At 38.2% G+C, this 24,062-nt stretch overlaps 1 pseudogene; it reads left to right on the forward strand.

Annotated features, from left to right (window-relative positions):
• Positions 1-1,633: 1,633 nt before the first annotated feature.
• Positions 1,634-11,945, forward strand: LOC139709458 (acetylcholinesterase-like; annotated as a pseudogene).
• The last annotated feature ends 12,117 nt before the right edge of the window (positions 11,946-24,062 follow it).

Genomic DNA, 24,062 nt, shown 5'->3' on the forward strand with positions numbered 1-24,062 from the left:
TGTTTGGGGTTTCACGAACATTTTGCGAACATCGCGCGTGTCTTGCGAAGGTCTTGCGCATATGACGAAGCTTTAAAGACACTTTCGAGAACAATTCACGAGCAAATCCCGACTAAGTGTGCGGAAAAGGTTCGCAAAAAATTTCAAACTTTTTTGAAATTATCGCCGAAGTAAAAACGACATTCGCGAACAATTGACGACGCTTCCGAACCCTCACGTTTGTTTGGCGATCTTTTGCAGACTAAAATGCGAATGCTGGATTTTGCCATTCGCGTCCTTCGCAAATCGTGCTCCGTGAAATCCCACCCTTAGGGTGGGATTTCACGGAGCACGCGAACGATTTGCGAAGGACGCGAATGGCAAAATCCAGCATTCGTATTTTAGTCTGCAAAAGTTCGCCAAACGGTCGTGAGCGTTCGGAAGCGTCGTCAGTTGTTCGCGAATGTCGTTTTTACTTCGGCGAGAATTTCAAAAAAGTTTGAAATTTTTTGCGAACGTTTTCCGCACACTTGGTCGTGATTTGCTCGTGAATTGTTCTCGAAATTGTCTTGAAAGCTTCGTCATATGCGCAAGACCTTCGCAAGACACGCGCGATGTTCGCAAAATGTTCGTGAAACCCCAAACAGACTCCGAAACTTTGGAGAATGTCTCGCGTATGTTACGCGAAATCTGCGAAGTTTTTCCGATCATTTTACGACGTAATCGCAAACGGTTCGCGTACCTTTTGAGACATTCTCGCGAACGTTTAGCGCACGTTTGGGTGATGCATGACTTATACGTTTTCTGCAGATGAAAATTGTAGAATACATCTAAACATCAAAGAATTATTAACAACTATAGTAACAAAAGAAATTAAAGACTAGCAAAGATAAAGAGATGTTTGATATACAAAAAAAATCGCAGAATACACTTAGAATATATCTTAGCTATGTAAAATTTCATTTGAACTATAGAGATTATGTGTCGGAGGAACTGAAAAAAAAAAATCAAATGCTCCTTACTATAGTGGAGATAGGTATTAAGAAAAAGAATGTAGGCAAGCACACGATAGAGAAATGAGAGAAAAAGAAAGGAGAAATAGAGGAAAGAAAAAAATTCAACTCAAGACAGCTTCCACCTCTCCTTGGGTACATTTTCTCCCATGATTATTGAAAATTTTTCGTTGTTCGCATTTCCGTCGCGTGTTCTTCGTGTACGTAACATGCTGTACTTTAGCAATGATACACACGACATTCGCACATACGTCGTGGAAACTTCGCACAAATTGCGCAAGAATAGTTTTCGGCTTCATTGTCGGAAAACATTCGGAGAAAAACTTTTCCGAATGTTGGATTTTGTCATTCGCGTCCTTCGCAAATCGTTCGCGTGCTCCGTGAAATCCCACCCTTAGCAAAATGCCCCGGCAAAAGCTGATGAATACAATTGCTGTCAGTCGGCGGTGCTACTGTTATGTGCTGCATCATGGAGTTAAAGCTCCTTGGCTTACATCAATGGACGATCATGCAATCAAGAGGTGAATAGGACCAGCCTAGGGTATACGTGTATTGTAACATTATTGCCTCACAAACAATCCATGTGGCTACCTAAGGGACATCGTGCATTCACGCTCACGTTATTATGCAGCTCATTTAAAATGTCACGCTATAATCGAGTGGTCTTCTTTGACATCATGATGAACGCATGTCTCACCTCGATATCTTTAACTCTAATCGCGGCGGTGAACGCCGAAAATCCTCGGGTGAGAGTCAATGAGGGAATCCTCGTCGGGAAAACTGTTCGCTTCAGCGACGACACACACATTAAGAAATCTCGTGATATCGACGTGTTTCTGGTAAGTTGCATCTTGAAGTCAACACTAGGGTTCAAAGTCAGGTTGTCTCTCTGTTTTTTTCTAAAACTTCCTCGACCTTTTAAAAGCAGCTGCTTGGCAGAGTTCTTTAGTGATTTCCCAGGAAATAATAACAAAAAATAGAACTCGAACGTTAAAGTACCACGCTTAAAGTCAGTAGTATGCATCGTCTATTGGACACCTCTCCTTAACTTGCCAACCTTCCCCACCAAATCAATGTTACTTTTTGTTCGAGTGGCTGTTGAGGCGGTCTTTGACTTGGTGGTTCCGAATGTCACTCTTTCCAACTGAATTAAATGAATCCTTTTCTACAAGATTTACTCCCACTTTAGGCCTACTTCTTTATCGATAGGGTAAGAAGATGGCAACATTAACGGGAATCTTAATGATGGTTGTCATACGACCATCTTGGAGAGAAGTCCTAACCACTAGAGGATCTTCTATTACGGTGAAAAAAAAATCCCCATTCTTTATAAATAGTTACTCTTTCGTTGATATATTATGATCAAACTGAACAAAAAAGTCTGTAAGCTTCTGGGACCCTATACGTCCTGCAAGCAATGCTTCTATGTATAAATTCCTCATATTTCACATTAGGCCTAATTGTCGAAATGTTGTATCCGACCATGTGCACATTCAGACGATTAACTCGTAATCATTGAGCAACAGAATAAACAATTTCTATAGCTTTGTTCTATCAATCGTCAAGCAATACATTGTGTTTGTAGTCAACAGAAAAATCAAACCGTTTGTTTATAAATTATATGCCCCTTTGTTCGATATGTCATGATGTTGCATCACAATAATTGTGTGTGTGTGTGTGTGTGTGTGTGTGTGTGTAGGGGGGTGAATAGATAATACAGATAATAATTGCAGGCATTACAGGGTATTATCTCCAACATGTTCTAATTCTTGTAGTTATATTTTTGGTTGTTGAAGATTCATGATTCAATTTGACCACAGGTTTATAAAGAGGCATGTCATCGTTTGATAATACACGGTATCTGTAACGTTTTTTTTTATTATTTTGCTTTCCCTTGGCATTTGATATATTTTGTTTTCCTACGGCAGGGAGTCCCTTTTGCCGATCCGCCAGAGCGATTCGCTCCTCCGCATCCCAAGACACCTTGGGCGGGAGAAAGGAATGCCACCGAATTCTCGTCGGCGTGCCCTCAGAACCAACTCGAAGGTGTAGACCGGTTCTTGACCTCAGAGGACTGTCTCTACTTGAACATCTTCGTCCCAAACCCGAGGGTATAATTAGTTAGATATTACTATCAGTTCATAGTTTAGAAAGAAACAGAAATGTGTTGATGACAATTTATACGAGGATCGATACATGATGCGAATGGACGGCTTACTCTTATAATCTTCACATTAGAAACGTAGGAATTAAAATAGAATGGCACAAGTGCACATACGCACATGATGTTCATACACCATCTTCTTAGAGAAAGTTCTTACAAAATGAGGGAATTATTGCTTGGTTGAGTTTTATCGTCTTCATAATGGTATACTTTACTTGCAAGCAATAGACTGTACAGCATATATTATAATTACTGGAAGGGTGAAGATAACACCGGAATCAGGAAGAACTGTTTATGATCCCGCAGAGTATACTCACTTTTCCCATTTCGTGAAGGACCTATTGTAATATAATGCACTGGAAAAGCAGAAATGATAAAACATCATCAAACAATTTAAAGCTTTCAGGATATTTTCAAGTTACCATTTTACAACGTCTTCATGTCTAGTACGCGCGTGGGTGACTTTCTTCACTGTATTCGTCTTGCAGCAAGCTGGCATTTCCGTCATGGTGTGGATTCATGGTGGGGCATTCAGCCGCGGCACGGCCATGACGTACGATTACAGCGGCATTCCATTGGTCACTGTCGGTGACGTCATAATGGTGGCCATGAACTACCGTTTAGGAGTCTTTTCGCAGTTTTCAACAGGTGTGATATCAATCGGCAAGGCAACTTGCCATGATGAAACTTGATGAAAATGATGAAAAATGATGAAAATAGAGGATAATTTAGAATAACTGTATATGCGAAAAATACCAGTAAAACCTAACATCTTGAAGCTTTAAAGAGAATGATAGATTGCAGAAAATTTGCACACACCTTGTTGAATCAGCTGTACACTTTTGAACTCTATGACAGTTCAATTCATGAAAAACAAAGGAGACAGTTGCGTAATGTTTTGAATATCTAAAAACAAGCACGTAGAAATTCGAATGAACGATGATTTCATCACAAGTTTTGTGAATAATACATCCAGAGTAGTTAGAATGCTCTCGAAAATTATCGATGTTACGAAAGTTTATCCGAAAATGATATTTTAGTCATTCGCACAATACTATTAGAGGATATATATATATATTTTTTTTTTTCATTATTTTTTTTTTTTGCAGACTACACATGACGTAATGAGAATGAGTGCTTTGCTGTGATATGAAATGTCCAAATACGAGGTCTCCCTTTCAAATCCTGCATGGGGGTGACAAAGTGTTACAAGTTGTACCATGATGTCTCGGGGTCATCAACGAGCCTGACGCCCAAGTGTCATACGGCCCACGGGCTCGACATTGAAAAAGGGTCCATGATTCCGACAATGGGCAAACAAGACCCACGAGTCCAACACAAAGCAAAAAACAAAAACAAAAACAAATGCCCAGGAGAGTGAAACTGCTAACACTAAGTCCTATGATATAGGCCTAATGCGTGTCGGACTTGTGGGCCTTATTTGCCTATAAGACAGTGTCGAACCCTTGGGCCCTATTTGCCTGGTGTTGAGCTCGTGGGTTGTGTGACTCGTGGGTGTCGGACTCGTGACGTGCACCCGATGTCTCTCCACACCAAAATGTTTCTACTTGGGTGCCGGGTAGCGGGCTGTTGTGGTAATAATGATGATACTAGATGAATAAAGGGGAACTGCAAACTCTGAAGAGGCTGCCCTAGGAGAACCAAACATTATTATATTTGTTACGAACATAATCATTATTACCATCATTATCGTCATATTGGTACTATCATGATTATCACCAATTTGATCATTATTGTTGTAGTTATTGTAATTATTGGATACGAGTATGTTACTATTGTGATCATAATTATCATTACTATTGCCAATGATTATCATAATTATTAGTGCCACCACTATGTTTTTGTTCCATTCTTCCCCCTTTATCTCTCTTTCATTATGGCTATCTTGTCAATTTTCTCATAATCTATATTTTTCAAGAGGACGATGTTGCTCCAGGAAATTACGGAATGTTGGATCAGGTTGCAGCGCTAAAATGGGTCTACGAAAATATCGAAGGTGAGAACCATCCAACTATAGAGACTGACTGATATACACACAAAGAAAGCTTAAAATGCCGATGTACTTTTTCTTACATGATCGGAAAAAAACCCACAAAAACTTGCTTGCTGAGATCAAAGGCCAACGCGTTGCAACGTGAAGATTGGTTCACCTCATTCTGTACCAGTGGTAATTGATTGAAGATAGAGGTGCGAATAATACATTGAAATAGCTGAAGAAATCCACCTGCATTTAATGATTGTTAATTGTTAAAATTGATCTCTAGTGCCTCTTGATCTCTTGTCTTTGCAATCATCACATGATGTGGATGTATTTGCCGCTGATTGAGTTTTCTCCATACATTGTCATGACATGTAGACAATGCAGTTACTGAACTTTCGTTCACTTTTATGTCTGTTAAATGGTCCATGAAAAATAAGAGAAAACTGATTTGAAAATCATCACATTCAGAGCGCAGTGTGAAGGAGATATCTCGTGGTCCTTAGCTTTCAAGCCCATGGTATTTTTCAAAAACGTCTAATACTTTATCCTGTGCGTGTGCGCAGGACTGAACCCAGTTCAGCCTGACTTAATCACAATGATGATCCTTGCAGCGTTTGGCGGGGACAAAAACAAGATCACCATATTCGGACAGAGCGCCGGCTCGGCCAGTGTCAACTTCCACATCCTTTCGAAACTCAGCCGTGGCTACTTCAGCCAAGCCATAATGCAGGTATTAGCTCTTCATTGGATTCTTTTTTCGCGAGCTCGACGCCCACGAGTCAGCTCACGAGTCATAGCCCGCGAATCATACAGTCCACGAGAGTTAAACAGCTCACGAGACATACAGCACACGAGCTAGTCGCTAAGTGAACGATGCATAGATCTGGGAGCTCAACATCAAGGGAAATAGGTCCACGAGCTATAATACCATGTATACAATTCACTACATACGAGCTCGACACTAAGAAAAAAAGGGCCTACAAGCTCGATACTCATACAAACCGTAACATATACGGTGCTTAAATTACGTAATGTGGAAGCTCGTGGGCTGTATGATTTGTGGATGTATAACTCAATATGGACTTTTTTTTTTCCCAATGTTTAGCTCGCAGGCCGTATGACTCGTGGGTGTCTGGATTCAGATTTTCTCATATTATTCAATGAGTTATTATTGACATAAGTGAGTTTTTATGTTTCTTTAAGGTGTTGGGGATTGCTATAGCTACGGAGAGATTGGTGTATTTTATTTTGTGTCAACCATACGCATTCCCCACCCATCGTCTACTTATGTAGTGCTCCTTACCTTTGTAACAGAATGAAAAGCATGCGAATGCCTTTCTTGTAGAAATTATTCTTTAGCCTTGTTTAGTATTGCTACAAACATTGTCCTTCTCGTATTCTTCCTTCTTCTTTTTTTTTAATGTATCGTTCGTAGAGGACACTAGCAAAAGTAGTATGCCAACGCCCTTTTTTTCTGTTGTTCCATATGTGTAAAGCTTGTTTGATTTTATCTCAATTTTTCGTTTCACCTGCCAGAATTTTTTAGTCTTAAGCAGACTTTCTGATTTTATTTTGATCGCCACGTCACGTTCCTCTGTTGTGTCATGTGAAATATGAAATTTTGAATTTTGAATAATCTTTTTGATATGAATTTAGTGTTTTGTATAATAGCAGTATACTTTTTGATGAGTGTAATATTTGATTTTTCTGATTGAGGTTTTGTAATAGATAGTAAGGGAATAAGAACAGGTTGCAGTAGGAAAAGTGAAGAAGAGGATGGTAAAGTTTATAAGGCGGGGGAAAGAGAAGAAGAAGATGAGTAGATGAAAAAAAAAGTTGTGGTTAGTTAAGTTATTTGTATGAACAATAGAGATTATTTATGAAAATGAGATAACTGATTTTAATTTTATATGTGTAAGATCTGAAATTTTTTTAAAGTGTTTTTATATGAATATGATTATATATATATATTTTTTTTTTGACAGTGAAGAATATAATCGATGTTTTATTAAAAGTTATATCGCCCACGCACTCCGCGTTTTGTTATTCAAGTTCAGCCTTTTGCAGGCACGCCGAAACTTTCTCTCTTTTGATAAAACACTCAATTTTGTTATAAATCGCATGTGGATTCATTATTGTTAAGGTGGGTTCTTTTTTTTCTTTCTTTCTCTCTTTGTAATGATGTGTTTGATTATGGGCCCTGCATTCATTCATTATTTCTGATTTCATCTCAATTTTTTTTTTTTTTTTACTTGCCAGAATTTTTTAGTCTTAAGCAGACTTTTTAGATCAGTTTAAGTGCCATATATTATGTTCCTCTGTTCTGTGATATGTGAAATAAGAAATTTGGTAGTGATATGAAACCAGTGTTTTATATAATACATTGTATTAGTATTTTTGATGAATGTATATTGATTGATGTTTTGTAATAGAGAGTAAAGGGTATTTTGATTTTTAATGATGAAAAATGATAATGTGTGATTATGATAAGGATAATTTCAGGAAATAAGAAGAGGTTGAAGGAGGGAAAGTGAAGATGAGGATGGTAAAGTTTATAAGGAGGGGGAAAAGAGAAGATGGAGGAAAAGAAGAGGAGTAGATGAAAAGAAAGTTGATTTTTTAGTAAGGTTATTTATTAAACAGAAGAGATTATTTATGTAAACAAGAATAGAGATGTGAATAAGTGTAATTGTATTTTTTTGTTGTTGATGGTAAAGGTTATCTTTATTGTGCAATAGCTAATATTTCTAATGTATGTTTGTATATTTGAATGTATTCATGATGATCCTTGTAAAATGTCCGCAATTCAGCCTCCTGGCTGCAAGAGATGTTATTCAATAAATACCTTTCTATACCTTTTTATACCAAGAAACATGTACAAGACATTTTCTTATGATGTATTCCTTCTTTTTACAAGAGCGGCAATGCCTTCAGTCGGTGGGCCTTCAGAGACGACCCAGACAGGGAAAGACGACTATCAACAGATCTTGGGATTGCTATGGGCTGCAATACGTCAACATCCGTTGCCATGGTAACTTGTCTCAGACAGCAGGACGCCGAAGATCTTCGAGCAAAAGCCGATGAGGTATACACGTTCCTCGGGAGGACTGGCTCATTCATAAAGATTGGTTGTTTGTGATATTATTTGAATAAAGATGGTACTGGTAACACTTTCCTCTGTTCTCGATTATTATCATTATTGATGACACCAATAGGGTCAGTATATAAAACATTAATTCGACTGTCATACACTGTGTAGATTTACGATATTGATTGAATTATTTATCATACTGATAAAAACACAACGAAGTTGTTTTAAATACTGCTATCAAATTGTTGTTATCTCCTTCAGAATTAAAAAAAAAACTTTAATACTAAATGAACTTTTTCCTCTATCATGTCTATGATCTTGTCTTCTTTCGAAACTCAAATGTATGCCTTGAAAATCAAATATTATATCAATGATAGTAAGCCTTGTAGACTCATTCCGTGGCGTACGAAAAAAAAGGATGATTAAATGACACTGTCTAATATACCATCTGTCTCTCCTTCTTCCTCACAATATCCTCCGTGATCATTTACAGTTGTATTTGGCAGATGGAGGTTTTTACTCAGTAACTCTTGACGGTACCTTCCTGAATGAGACTCCAAGAAATCTCTACGACAATGGAGACTTCGCACACGTTCCAATCCTTGCCGGCTTCAACAAGGACGAAGGCACCATCGTACCTTTTTTCCTGTTTCTGGAGTTTGTAGGGAGCCCTACACCTCCAACCATATACCGTGTCATCTTTGACGGGCTTCTTAGTTACTATCTGAATCGCTATAGATGGAACGATGAGATTCTTTTAAATGCCATCCACCATGAATACATTTACTGGACGACCGCCGATAATCCGGCTGCCGACTACTTCAGATCGATAGTCGATTTCGGAACTGACATCAACTATGCCTGTCCAACAGACTTCGTAGTTAGGAAACACGCCAATGCCAATCTTCCTGTCTACAAGTACCTCATGACCCATGAACCAACAAAGTATGACGCATAATGAAGTCAAATTCTCCTTAGTTCTGTGATGACAACCTTCAAATTCTTTAAAGTTCACAAATGACTTTATCGCTGTAATTATGTAAAGGCCTACTGGTCTGCTTGCGACTTATATTATTTGTATGCTTGTATATCAATACACGACATAAAATTCTTGATATGGTAATTAATCTATTACGTGAGTTTTCTTCTACTTCATGTCAGTTACCCGAAAGATTTTTTCCTTTTTTTTTCCTCTGATATCATGGATTGCATGTAGTCTTTCGAACAAAACCAAGCTTGACATTTGAATCTTAATCTGTTTTACTGAAATTAATGCGGTTCTGCCAGGTGTTTTTTTTTTTTCAGGCATCACACGTCTACTACGATTAACTCCTTGAATCTGTCATATTCCCTTTGTTGTCCGTTGTCGATGAAATGTTGATGTCTTTCAGTGGTAAATCTATGGGATGTACACTCTGCCACAGTGGACAAGATTGACGACTCAATGTAGAAATCAATGACATCATTGATATAAAGGGAAAAACTCAAGGAACTATAGAATAAGGTTGCATTCCAAACGATGACATAAAATATGAGTACTGGCAATGTAAGTTTCATGTGTGTTCAAGAAAAAAAAAGATGATTTTATTTTCACACACTCCGATTATATGATGCATGGTGTCATCGGCTCATAATATCTTGTTAGTTGCAGATGAGAAATGACATGAAATTTATCTTTGTCAATGACAAACAATTATTAAACCCCAACTTTGCATCCCTAGAAAATAGCATCAGTAAAGTCGTTACAACTTTCGAGTAATTCAATGCGAAGGATATAATCTGTTTTTTTTTTTTATTATTCTATTGAAAAGTGGAATCTGGCAAAGAAAACTCTTGAGTAATTTAATGCGAAGGATATAATCTGATTGAGTTTTTTTTTTATTAATATTCTATTGAAAAGTGGAATCTGACAAAGATTTGTTAGCAAGCCAATGTGAGATATCCCCACCTTATCTTTATTGTCACAGACATCACTGTTTCGTGAAAAAACATGAAAATCAAAGTTATCTAACTAGCGTCTTGAAAAACTTTAAATGAAGCTTTCACAAATCAATTAATTTCTTTCTTCCCTGAGTTGTCTGTTCCTGTCTTAAGCCGCACACTATACGATCCGACTGGTCGTACAACCTTAAGACCGGAAGTGTGACGTCACCGACCTAGCCAGTTTCCAGTCGTATAGTGTGCGGCGGGCTTTAGTCAACCATCAAAACTTTCGTGTTATCCTCCGTATACACAGGAGCAACTACCAGTATGGAGAGGTCTATCCGTCAACTCCTTGGCTTGGAGCAACACATGGGGAGGACCTAACATTTGTCTTTGGAGTACCTTTCATACAAGAGCTGTACACTGTTCGGGGTCACAACATGACAGAGGAAGAGAACGCCTTCTCCGTCAAATTTATGGAATTTTGGACAAACTTCGCCAAATCTGGGTAGGATATTTGTTGATTCTTTTTCTATTGTCACTCTTATATCTCGACAATATAAATATCTATATAAATGCTAAACCTTAATGATTAGGAAAAGAGTATTGAAGATTGCAATATGCGATAATCTTCTCAAGAAATATTTCCTTTCCGATGTTAAGAGCAGTTACTGTACAATGGCCGTCCTACACCCTGATGTGAATATCATTGATATGTACTTAATCATCGGTCTTAAAGTTAGGATTACCCAGTTTATCACGATATGGTGCTACATTGGACATAATGTAATCAGTGTTTTAGGGAAGTCGCCCTGGGCAGGGGTAAGATGTGAATTTATCAGTTAATCCTTTGTGTGCCACGTTTATTTCCTGTCCATTGGTTTGTGTTTGAAATTTGTACGCATTTGACTCATTGGCACAAAAAGGGTTAAGAGTATATTTTCATACCTGTTGTTATTTTGCTCCACTGAACGCAGAGATCCCAGTAGACCCAGTGAGGACGTTCCCCGAGGAGACGGGAAAGATTTCTGGCCTCTCTACACCATCCCTGAGCTCAGTCACAAAGAGTTGTCCCTTGTGAGCTGGGAGTGGGAAGAGCCGCTAGAGCGAGGGGATGTCACTTCTGGAATCACTACCTACCTTCTCTCATGATTTTTACAAGTAAGACAGACACAAAGCCACACATCATCATAATCATGCCATTGTCTTGTTGTATTATGTTTTGTTATAACAAAACATATCATCCCATTGTGGAATATTTACTTTGGATGGCAGGCACGATCATTCCGTTCAAAAGAGAAGAAAGATTTTTCCATCATTGACGTCATGGTCGTTTTAGGGAATATTCAAAATGATAGACTTTCCAGAAGTATAATATTAAGTCTTGTTGAGAATATTGTTCACTGTCTATCTTATTCAAAATATCTTTTACTGAGATGATACTAAAATACATGTGTGTGAAAACGCACAATTTAATCTAAACGTCAATGTCGGTTGGTTCATGTTCATGGTTCATGTAATTGTAGCTGAGACAACTACAGTGGGAGTAAGCGGCGATGTTGATGATAGGTGTTCACAATATTTTTCGATAGTGATAATCATTTGTATGGTGATATGCTTTGATGCATTCCTTCTGGTGTATATAATGTTGCAGGCAGCATGACTGACGAGGAGAGAGAATGGCGGGAAAGCTTCGACGACTGGAAGGGGGAGATGGTAGAATGGCAGCGGGTGTTCGAGGATTACAAGAAGGGGACCACCTGTAATAACTAAGATGCTTCCTATAGTGCCTGACTGTGAATGAAATACATTAACAAGAGAGCAACACTGGGTTTGTATCTGCTCTCACTGTTTTAGGAATAGATATTTCGTATTCTGTTCACGACCGAAAGGCACAATTACAACGAATTTTGATGAATATTAAATCTCAACTGCACAGGTGGAGATTTAGAGATTTATCCCTCTACGGGAAAATTCAGATTGTTAAGACTTATGCTTTATCTCAGTTGCTATATATCGCTAGTATAGTTTCAGTGCCAGATTCTTTTATACATGACGTGAATAAAGTTATTCATGAATTCATTTGGAGAGGCCCAGATAGAATAAGGCGCGATGTTTTAGTAAAAGATTATGAGGAGGGAGGTTTGAAAATGTGCTGTTTAAAGTCAATGATGCAAGCTCAAAAAATAAAATGGGTGCAGAGGTTATTTGGGTCATGTTCAAAAGGATGGAAATCCATTTGTTTGAATTTGTTAGCATCTGTAGGAGGAGAATTTTTGTTCTTCTGCAACTTCGATGTTTCAAAGTTAAAGATTAATGTTTCACGGTGGTTTTTAGAGGTATTAGAAACGTGGTCCCTCCTTCAGAACAGAGAATTAAGCATACCCAATCAAATAATCTGGAATAATAAATACATTTTGTTTCACGGGAAGTCTATGTTTAATACACATATAGTAGAGAAAGGTTTTTTGAAGGTAACTGATATGTTAGATGAATACGGCCGACCTCTGCGTTGGAAGGATTGTAAGGGTAAAGGTTTACAGTTTACTCAGTATTTCACTCTTCTTGATTGCTTCAAGAAGATGCCAAGTGAATGGAAGCTTTTTTTTCTTCGTCAAAATTATCACCCCTTTATTAAACCCCTGAGTATTATTCCTTTAATTTGGGTTAAGGGTAGATGGTTGGAATTACATAACGTAACAACAAAGCATTTATGTAATATATATCTGCATTTGAATAACCCTGGAAAATCTAGTGTTTTTGATCGTTTTGACGTTATGTATGACATTGGATTTGAAGAGGTTCAATCTCTTTTCAAATTACCTGCCCGTTTGACAATTGATACAAAATTAAGAATAACGCAATATAAGATATTGAATAATTTGATCCCTGTTAATTCGTGGCTTGTTCGAATAGGAAGAAAAGACGACTCAAGATGTTCCTTTTGTAAAAGTGAACCGGAGACAATAGAACATTTGTTTTTTGATTGTCGGAAGGTGTCAGTATTCTGGGAATCATTGTTTAAAGAGGAAAAAAGGAAAATTGATTCCTTGCAATTGTTTTCATGTCAAAAGGTGTTATATGGTGTTATACATCCGAGGAACAATTTTGTTTTTTCATACAATTTCATATTATTATTGGGTAAACAATTTATTTTAAGTTGTAAATATCAAAGTTTATGTCCTCAAAGGCAACATTTTGTGCAATATGTAAAAAAATATAGTTTGATTGAAGAAGAAATAGCTAAAAGCAAAAATAAATTTGATTTGCATGGAGCAAAGTGGAGGAAAATAAAACAAATAATATCTTTATAGAAAGTCAAATGCACTTCCCACTCTCTTGTTCTTTTCCCTTTATCTGATGGTCCTTTCTTTCTCACCGCGGTTTATACTCCTTTTTCTAATTCCCTCCCTCTCTCTCTCTCTCTCTCTCTCTCTATCTATCTCTCTCTCTTGTCATGGCATTCACGGTATTTTATGTTCATGAAACAATTGTTCTGTCCTGCATTATCACCTCAAAGATTTGCTGCGTCGAATACCCCCCCCCCCCCATGCCGGGAGAAAGGACAGGAGACTTCGCATCTTCAGCCCAGGGCTGGGTGTATAATAATGTTATCGTACAAAGGAAGTTACGGAGAGTGCATAAATGAGCTAGGTGAATAGTACCTTTGGTTTTTTTTTTTTTTTTTTTTTTTTTTTTTTTTTTAATTGTAGTGTGTGTTCTTACGCCTTTGGTTTTGTTTTGTCTGGTCTTTGGTAATATTTGGTGTTTCCATTGAAGCCTATTTTTTTTTCTTTTTATTTTTTCCCCCTCGTTTTCTGTGTATACGATTCTAGAACTATTGGTGTTAACGTGTATTAGAGACTATAGTCCAAAAAAGGATCAGACGCCTGGTAGTCTTACTATCATTGAATGCTATCAAACTTTTGTTTTGTGATTTCAAAAATGTATTTGTCATATACCCTGTGAAAAAACACGATGTTCTTCGATCTGATCAATAAAATCCAGAAATACAAAAAAAAAAACACTGGGTTTTCATAAGGTTCATATCAATATGTTCTATACCCACCTATAAGATCTACTACAACTATTATCTGCAACGTTTAATCTGTGACAGAGGTAGTATCAGGGTTTCAAAAACGATTATTCCTCTAAACCTGTCCTCCCTCCCCTCCTCCTCAGGTAGTCATCTGTACAGCATGCGTTACATTTTTTTTTCGGGGAAATGAGTATATTTTAGGGGTTTACTTCGGGGGAAAAATCCCGCAAAATCGTCGAAATAGGGAGTCTCTTTTAGCATTCCTCCCGGAAATGTTCCAGTTACCGGTAATTTAAAAATATTTCCAAAATAATCCTAAAATACTGAGTAGGGTTCCGAATAGGATCAGTGTCAACCCCCCGAAAATTCCTAAATAGGGAATGTGGGGCTTTTTAGTGTTTGCCCTAATCTCCTAAATGTGCTGATACTAAGGACATGTCGTGCTGCAAAACATACTGGTCCTGCCTTCTCTTCGCACAACATTTGGCCGCATGCACTGCACATACGTCATGGTGCTTTGCTAGCTTCCCATCCAAAGACCTCAATAGGGGGTCATTTTTCTGGCTTCCATTCCAAAAGGCCGTAATAGGGGGTGAAAATCCTAGCACCTTTCCATCCTTAAAGTGGGTATCCCTAAGAATTTGGAACAAGCATGGATTGTATGGTTGACCACCCGAGTTGGGGATTGATTCTTTCCTTAAACACCAGGAACTGAATACTTAAATAGGTTCATGCGTAAAAGCTACGGAATCAATTACAAATGAGCATTCAGTCCTTGCGAAAATTTGATGTCTATAAAAAGAATGTAAACTAGTGATTCTGAACATCAGAAGACACTTGTAACTTTATAGGTGCATTTAAATACTCCACTTTACCGTAATTGTTGTAATGATATCTTAAGTGAGTTCTTGACAATTTTATGCATGCGTTTGACTTCTTCATAATTATGCTCTCCTAATTGTGCTAATTGTTTGTTATTTGATACGTACTACGCATCATTTTGATTTCAAAATCTTTTAATAAAATCGTTATTTCACTATGATATATATTATATCTTATGATCTCTGTTTCTTTGCTTTTTGGTGGTTTCTCTTGCTGATGCATTTCACTCTGATTGTAATCTATATATTAACGCACGGTCCCTTAAAACAATGACTGTAAATTGAAAGGGCTTCCCTGCTTAAAGGACAAGTTCACCTTCATAAACATAAGGATTGAGAGAATGTAGCAAAATTAGTATAACACATCATTGAAAGTTTTAAGAAAATCGGACAATCCGTTCAAAAGTTATGAATTTTTGAAGTTTTTGTGCAGTAACCGCTGGATGAGAAGACTACTGCAGTGTATGAATAACTTAGATGTCACATGCGTACAACAATATAAGGAAAATATAGAGAGAATTTCACAAAATTTCATCTTTTGAAAAAAGTACACATTCCCTTGACTCGTTACCGACATATGTTATGGGTAATATTATTCCCCCTGCCTTTAGAAAGAGGCAAGTCAAGTGCTCTTTTATTATGCGAAAAAAGTGAAAATATGTTGAATTTTCTTTACATTTTCTTTATACTGTTGTACGCATAATTACTCACAAGCTGTAGTAGTCTCCTCATCCAGCGATTCCAACACAAAAATTTTAAAAATTCATAACTTTTGCATTGATTGTTCAATTTTCCTCAAACTTTCACTGATGCGTTCTACTAATATAGCTGCATTCTCTCAATCCTTATGTTTATGAAGGTGAACTTGTCCTTTGAAGAAGGATGAATTAGTACATGTTGATAAAGAAATAAGTAAGCGTTAAACACTTTTTTTTTGTCGTTACTTGCACATACGTCATTGTACGTGGATCCAGCATTTGCACTTATCATTTATACACTGTGTTCGGCTTTTGTCGAGCCCACCGGAGGTGAGGGGAGACTAAGGGATCGCCTGCGGCGTCCGTCCGTCGTCTGTCTGTAACGCTACAAAAACTTCATATAACTCTTTACTCTGGGCTTCAATTGCAATCAAACTTCGAGGGAAGAGGGATCATACAAAGTTTCACATTTTACCATATATGAAGGTCACCTCAAGGTTAAAGCTCGCAGGCAGGGGTCAATGAACTTTAGGGCCCAATGTTAAGTTTTTATGGTGCGTTTCTATTATGGGTCATAACTTTTGATCCATAACTCCATTTGTGATCAAACTTGGATGGTAGATGTCCCTTGGGGAGTGGATGGTCACCACAAGGTCAAAGGTCACAAGCAGGGGTCAACGAACTTTTAGAGCCCAATGTTAAGTTTTTATGGCGCGTTTCTGTTACGGGTCCTAACTTTTGATTCATAGGTCCGTTTGTGACCAAACTTGGATGGTAGATGTCCCTTGGGGAGTGGATGATCACCACAAGGTCAAAGGTCACAGGCAGGGGTCAACGAACTTTAAGGGCCCAATGTTCAGTTTTATGGCACGTTTCTTTTTTGCCATGAATTTTTACCCTTTTATATCTCTTTTTATCTGTTATATCTCTTTTTTATCTGTTATATCCTATTCGCGTACAATTTCTTCTACGCGAATGGGCGAGACACATTATGGCACTTGCCTTGGTTTTTTTTAATGAAGATTGGTACGTTTAATCTCTAAAGTAAATGCACACTCCTTATCTATGGTTATGTTGATGTAGTCCGTTGGAAATGTTACCGTAGAATACAAAGAATTCTTTAAACATTTCCACCCATGTGGTAAGGAGCTTTTCGATGATTCTATGATATTTGTAATGCTTCACTGGCAAGGTAATAATGTAATTGACAATCTTAATATCATGCGTTCATCCAGTTCATAACCAGGTTATCAAACCTATGACCTGAAGTTACCTATGATAAAATGTTGACTTAAAAATCTAAATGATAAAACTCGATAACATGACAACATCAATTGTGAGATGCAAGAAGAGTTATACAAATCTGTTTACAATATCACCACCAGTGCATGCGTGTGTTGTGACAAACGTGTTTCATAATGTTTGCACATCTCATAAAGTGTAACATGTGATTAGATTGGAATACACGTATATCAAAAACAATTTAACCATGTCCGTTTGCATTAATGTTAACGTATATATCATTGATTGTGACACTCTGCTTCTAGTGAGATTGACAAAGCTGCCTGAAATAAAATGTTTCTTAACGTCTTCGTCAATGTTTGGTATCATTTAAATTGATTAAAAGAATAGTGGAATATTAATCGCCAAGAGTGAGCTTCAGTGATTTACTAGTATCAGTTTTGCACAATACACTTTAGCATCTGTCTTGAATTAAATTGATGAGGATTAGAATTCAATGGAATGAAGCTCTGGAAATTGCCTGTCTAGAGTTAGACCAGGAAATCACCCCAACTATTATTTAAACTTTCACCCATGCACTCCTAATCAAATCAAATACTGTTGCTTTGTCACCTTGATATTCGATTATGATTATAGAGGAGCAAACAATTTCTCAGTACTGGGGTCCGTTTCGTGAAGTCATCACATGAAAGTTTTTTGTATTAATCTCAGAATGCCCAAAGTCGCTCATATTTATGAAGCTATGAAATACTTCCAAGGAGAAGAACAATCCATATAAAGTCTCTCATAAGTATATTTTATGGGTGAAAAGTCTCTCAATAGACTTCATGAAACGGACGTGATGTAATTTTTAAAAACTCGTTGAAAACTTCACTGAATGACACACGAAGGAAACACAGATTCTGTGATCGCTCACGAAGTTGCTGCTGGAGCCCGAGAAACTTCACCGGTGGTCACGATAAATTATAAATTATGATAGTTTAAGATGCCTTCATAAATGACCCCATGTTTATACGATCAGATCTCGAGTCAAATCAATATTTGCTTAATTTAAGGACAATTTGACACCTGCATATACCAAGATGCTTTTCACAATCAAAAATGGAAAATTATGAAAAGAATATACATTGTGAAAACCAGACACAAAATGAAAGGAAAACTCATAAATCTATATAAAAATATCCAAACTTACCAATTATCATTTTCATACTGTCTTGAAAAGAACACAATTCTATATTGAAATTACTCAAATCTAAGATATTCCCAGAAAAAAAGGACCACGGCGACGAAACGAGTATCAAATTTTGATAGATTTGACAGTTGGAAAACGTCATCGATTAAAAGGATTGATAGTCTAGTATAACATATTTTGTAAATAAGGTGACAAAACTTTAGCACTATAACGTTGCATAAAAGAACATGTTTGCATTTTATACATATCTTGCAATTTAAGGGTGTGTAATGTTTTGGAATATTTAGATAATGATGCTCTATAACCTGATATTGTACAAATTCGAATTGAAGTAAGAAAAGTTTTTGAGTTTGGCAAGAATACGTATTTCCACAGATAGAATTACATTAACACAAAAAATCACCATGAGCATGATAAAGAGCTTACAAAATACAACTTGGTATTAAATCATACTTCACTCCAATCTAGAATCCCAAGAAAAGAAGAGATTATTGTACAAACAGAATCAGAAACATTCTAACTCAACTTGCTATTCAAAGAATAAATCCACTCCAGAAATATATCAAGCACAGAGGAAAGAGAAAAAAAATCCCGACAGAATGATGCAAAAGTGATCAGAATCGGATGAGAAATAAAGAAATTATGATATTTAGAAATTGCATGTAAAGAAATGACAAAAATCTTATATTTAAGCAGTGTAAAACTACCCAAAATGAAAAAGAACAAATATCAACTGTGATATCTTTTTGTATTGGAATATGCTTTTTCCCTGTATAAGCTAATAATAACGGGGTCATCCCACGAGACCGACACCCACGAGTCATACGGTCCACGAGACCGACGTAAGAAATAGGTCCATGAGTCATACAGCCCATGAGTTATACGGCTCACGAGTCATACAGTCCATGAGTTCGACACTAGGCACAAAAGGCTCACGAGATCGACACTAAGCAAAGAAAGCCCACGAGACCGACACTAGGCAAAGAAGGCTCACGAGACCGACACTAGGCAAAGAAGGCTCACGAGACCGACACTAGGCAAAGAAAGCCCATGAGACCGACACTAGGCAAAGAAGGCTCACGAGACCGACAGGATGAACAGCGCCATCTACATGTCAAAAGGCTCACGAGACCGACACTAAGAAAAGAAAGCCCACGAGACCGACACTAGGCAAAGAAGGCTCACGAGACCGACAGGATGAACAGCGCCATCTACATGTCAATTGCAAATATGTACTTGTACAGGGTGTTCAATTTAGCGGAAAATTACATACTGGCGGGTGTAATTTTCGTTACGCTGTCGAGCGAGAGATTGCTACTTATAACTAATAACAGCACCATCTACATATCAACGACATTAAGTATGTATTCTTACAGGTGTGGCTTTTAGGGGGCAGTTCTGTCACGCTACGGGGAGCGACATTGTTACCATTTTTTTTTAATAGAATTAATTGTCCGCTTCATATGAACCCCCCCCCCCAAAAAAAAATGAAAAAGTGATAGAGGACAAGAACGATGAATGGTTTACTTTTAGATGCCATCATGCTATATTTAGTAGGCTTTCCTAATTTCTACTTAGACGGTGGACAGGATCCAATTTTTTTCGCCCTTTTCTTTCTCGCTTCCGTAAATGAAGCCTTATTAGATATCCTTTCTGTCTGCTTTTACCCGCCTGCTTAGAGTTCAATTTGTAAGTTTCTCTTTAACTTTAATATATGAAATTCAACGGATGAAAACGTTTTTTTTTTTTTTTTTTTTTTTTTTTTTTATCGCAGCGATTCACCTCGATTTCAGTAGCTTGTGTTTGTAAAACTATTCTTCTCAAAACAGTACTTTTTTCATGAAATAGAAAAGTTACTTTCATGGATGCATCTTCATTTTCCGAATTTTTAACGCTGCCTTAATTGACAATTACATTATTTTCTGTGATTTTTCATTATTTCAACACCTTTGCAGATGACTAGCCCCCCCCCCATATCATGTAAAGCAAGTGTGCACTACTACATTGACCATTTTGTGAATAATTTTCTTGTAGTGAACTTCATTTCATACCTGGGTATTTTTCTAGTTGGTTGATCTGAATGTCCACATCATTTTATTATTTTTTCTTTCTAAGTAGGTATATACCGGTATGGGCTTTGCAGACAGGGAAACAGGGGTGTTTTGGCATTTTCGAAAGTAATGTTGAAACATCCCATGCACTACTGAATTTTGTTTATTTTTTTCACAAACACTCACATACGCAAAAACAATTAAAGATCTTGAACCGTTCAGGGGGTGAGGGAGGGCAATTGACGGGGTAATACCCGAGCAACTCTCCTTGTCCATCTCTTATACCTTCTTTATGCCATTATCTGGACACCCTATACAATTAATTGGTCTCTAGGGGCGCTGTTCATCCTGTCGGTCCAGTGCCGTATATTAATATACGGCACTGTGTCGGTCTCGTGAGCCTTCTTTGCCTCGTGTCGGTCTTGTGAGCCTCTTTTGCCTAGTGTCGGTCTCGTGAACCTGTTTTGCCTAGTGTCGGTCTCGTGAGCCTTTTAAGTGTAGTGTCGGTCTCGTGGGCTTTCTTTGCTTAGTGTCGGTCTCGTGAGCCTTTTGTGCGTAATGTCGAACTCATGGGCTGTATAACTCGTGGGCTTATGTTACTTGATGTCGAACTCATGGGCTTAATAACGGGGGAATTTACTCAGTGTCGAACTCGTGGACTGTATAACTGGTGGGCTGTATGACTTGCGAGCTGTATGACTCGTGGGCTGTATGACTTGTGAGCTGTATGACTTGTGGGCTGTATGACTCGTGGGTGTCGGTCTCGTGACGTGCACCCATAATAACGACTTTTCCAAACTTCTGGTAATCATACCTGCAAAATTGTGGGGGCATGACATCATCAACTCGCTCATTTGAATATTCATAAGGACCGGTCAAGAAATGTTTTCCAAAAAAACAAAAAAAAAAGTGAAATTTCAAAATGTAATTTGTTCCGTATTTTTTACCCGATTTTTGTCATTTTTGGAAAGTTCCGTAGGGATTTTTCTCTTTATTTTAGATTTTTTTTTTGGTGGATTCTTCTTTTATACAACTAAGGGACTAACTGCAGATTGTTAAAGTTTCACACGTGTTTCAAAAATTTTCAAAGCCTTATCATCAGTATTAGGCCTATATCACAAACCATCGTGTTTGACGTTTTACTTATACTAAAAGTGAGTTTATTGCACTTACTTAACTGTTCTGTTTTCATTGTTTAGATGACCTATAAAATCCGAGTTCAGTATCACCCTTCATTGGATTTGTGTTGCTAAAGATATCAGCCACATCCTTCATGCCCGCGGGTTTCATGCATGCTGGTCACTTTCTGGTAATGAATGCGAAGGAGTGCAAGAGACGTTAAGGCCGTGTCACACCTTTCCGGGCAAGCTACGCGGGCTTGTGGCGAGGAGGTAGTTTCCAGCACGTAGAAGATTTACCGCGGGCGAACAAGAATGTTTGCAATTTTCGCACTTGTTTCTTACCTGCTAGACGCGTGCTACTTAGCTTCTACTTGCGTGCATTCCGTGTGACCTGCGTGAGAGCTTTGAAACCGATCCGTTTTCTGTTACGAGCGACTTATGGGTACTGAGAAGTACCTGTGTTGGAGTTGCCTGCGAGGTGCTGCCGGTAAGGGTCTCCTACTGGTGTTCTGCGTGTATATCTGCGAGCGAACCCCCACTACTCACTCGGAACAAGTTTTGAGCATGCTTAAGGCCTTGTCATACCGTATCTGGGGAAGTTTTGCGGCTTGACTTGAGGGGAAACAAATTTGCTACCAGGAGCTCTCAGCAGTTGGTCCGCACCTGACAGTATACCTAGCGCGTATCTCGATTTAACCGCAGCCAAGTTTTGAGCATGACCAAAACTTTTTCCGGGTGAGTCGCGGAGATGCCCGGAGAGGTCCACGCAGAACGCAAGTAGGAGGCCCTTAACGGCAGCACTGCGCAGGCAACTCCCACGCAGGTACTTCGCAGTCCCCGTATGCAGTTAAGATAATTACATTCCGTGGGACTTCTGGTATTCATTCGGAGGAATTCCTTCACTGAGTTGTCAGCCCCCACGCGACTGGTACGAAGGTCACACAGTATACCCGCAAGTAGAATTTAAGTAGAACGCGTCCAGCAAGTAAGACACATGCACTGACTCGCCCAAATCCTTGTGCGCCCTCAGAAATTTCCGGTATGCTGGAAAATCCCTACAAGCAAGAAGCCTGCATAGCTTGCCCGGAAAGGTGTGACAGGTCCTAAACATGGTTGCGGGTAAAAAGATTTGCGTGCACACCCCCGGGTGACTACGGGTGAGATACGTGCTAGGGCTCATTCCGGTGACCTCCCATCCGTATATGCGGAAATGCTTTAAAGAGGCGGGCAGAGGTTGCAAGAATATGTTCAACATGTATGGGAGGAACATGCAAGCAAACGAGCGGGGGAAGGAAGGGGTGGAAGGGAGTTATCATTCTCCTACAGGAGGAAGCTTTGCATTGTTATGATTAAAATTCAACGATAAGGTACACACTTTCGGCGGAATACTTGGGAAATCTTACATCACAAAAGCAAGAATATATGTTGGTTATCTACTTGGGTTGAAAGAAACAACTGTACTGCAAAACCTTGCCGCCACTGTTATATACCGTACAATCACAAACGAATTTAGTAACATGTCTAATAATCATGTACGCTGATATGTTTAATTTGGTATTGTTACACTGCATGAGTGAACCTATTTGCAGTATTTGTGATTTGTAACAGGGCTCACTTGAAAAACAGACCCTTGGGCCCTGAATGTGAATACCCTGTTCATTTGTTAATAAAACCTGATAAATGAATGAATGAATGAATGAATGAATGATTGAATGAATGAATGAATAAATAAATGAATACATAAATTAGTAAATGAATAAATAAATAAATGAATAAATGAGAAAATGAATGAATGAATGAATAAATAAATAAATAAATAGATAAATCGAGAACCGAGTTTTGAGATTTTCAACACATTTTGTCCTTGCCCCGACAGGTTTTACTCTACTCGAGGAGGTGGCACATAAAATCCTTGAGGGACAGATATTCTTTCAGTCTCTCCCTCTATCTTTCTGTCTGCAATCCTAAAGTACTTAAAAGGATGGTATAGTTTTGGTTGAGATGAGGGATTCAGATTTCAGGGGGTTTTTTGCGAGATAATTAGAAACCACGTATGAAACATTAAAAACCACCCAAAAAAAGAACAAAGAGATATTCGAAGTTTATTTGATGAAAATCGGTTTAGAGATCGCTGAGACATCCATGAAACAAAGTAAAACAAAGTGGTCCCAATAACTCTTCAAAAAATAGATCGGCAGTTACAACGCGACGATCCCGGCAAAACATACTTCTACACAAGATACCATGCGGCACATGCAGTTTGCAGGTTTACTTTCTATCATAAACAAGGACAAGCTTTCTTCTTTTGTATGTACAGTAAGAGTGGCACCAAAAGTGGGTTCGATTGCTGGAGTTTACCATGACAAAAGGATGAAAGGCTTGACGTCAGAAGAAAAGTAACCCTTTCCGTATGGGACAACACAATTCGAGCAGGACAGCACCCAAGGGAAACAACACGAGTGCAACAGCATGGACGATTCAATAGCACACACACCCGTGGTTTTCCAATGAGACTTTTGATCTATACACAGCTCTCAAAGGGTGCCCTCGCTGCCAATTTTCTCGACGCGAAGATTATCTGGTCGAAAAATCATGCATTCACACTCAAACATTTCCTCAGTAAGCATCCTTTGATTCTAAGTGCAAATGATGGCTATGCTAATCTA

Source organism: Diadema antillarum, unplaced genomic scaffold (genome assembly GCF_040938485.1).
Source record: "Diadema antillarum isolate AM-2024a unplaced genomic scaffold, OU_Dant_1.0 seq00001437_RagTag, whole genome shotgun sequence".
Taxonomy (NCBI): domain Eukaryota; kingdom Metazoa; phylum Echinodermata; class Echinoidea; order Diadematoida; family Diadematidae; genus Diadema; species Diadema antillarum.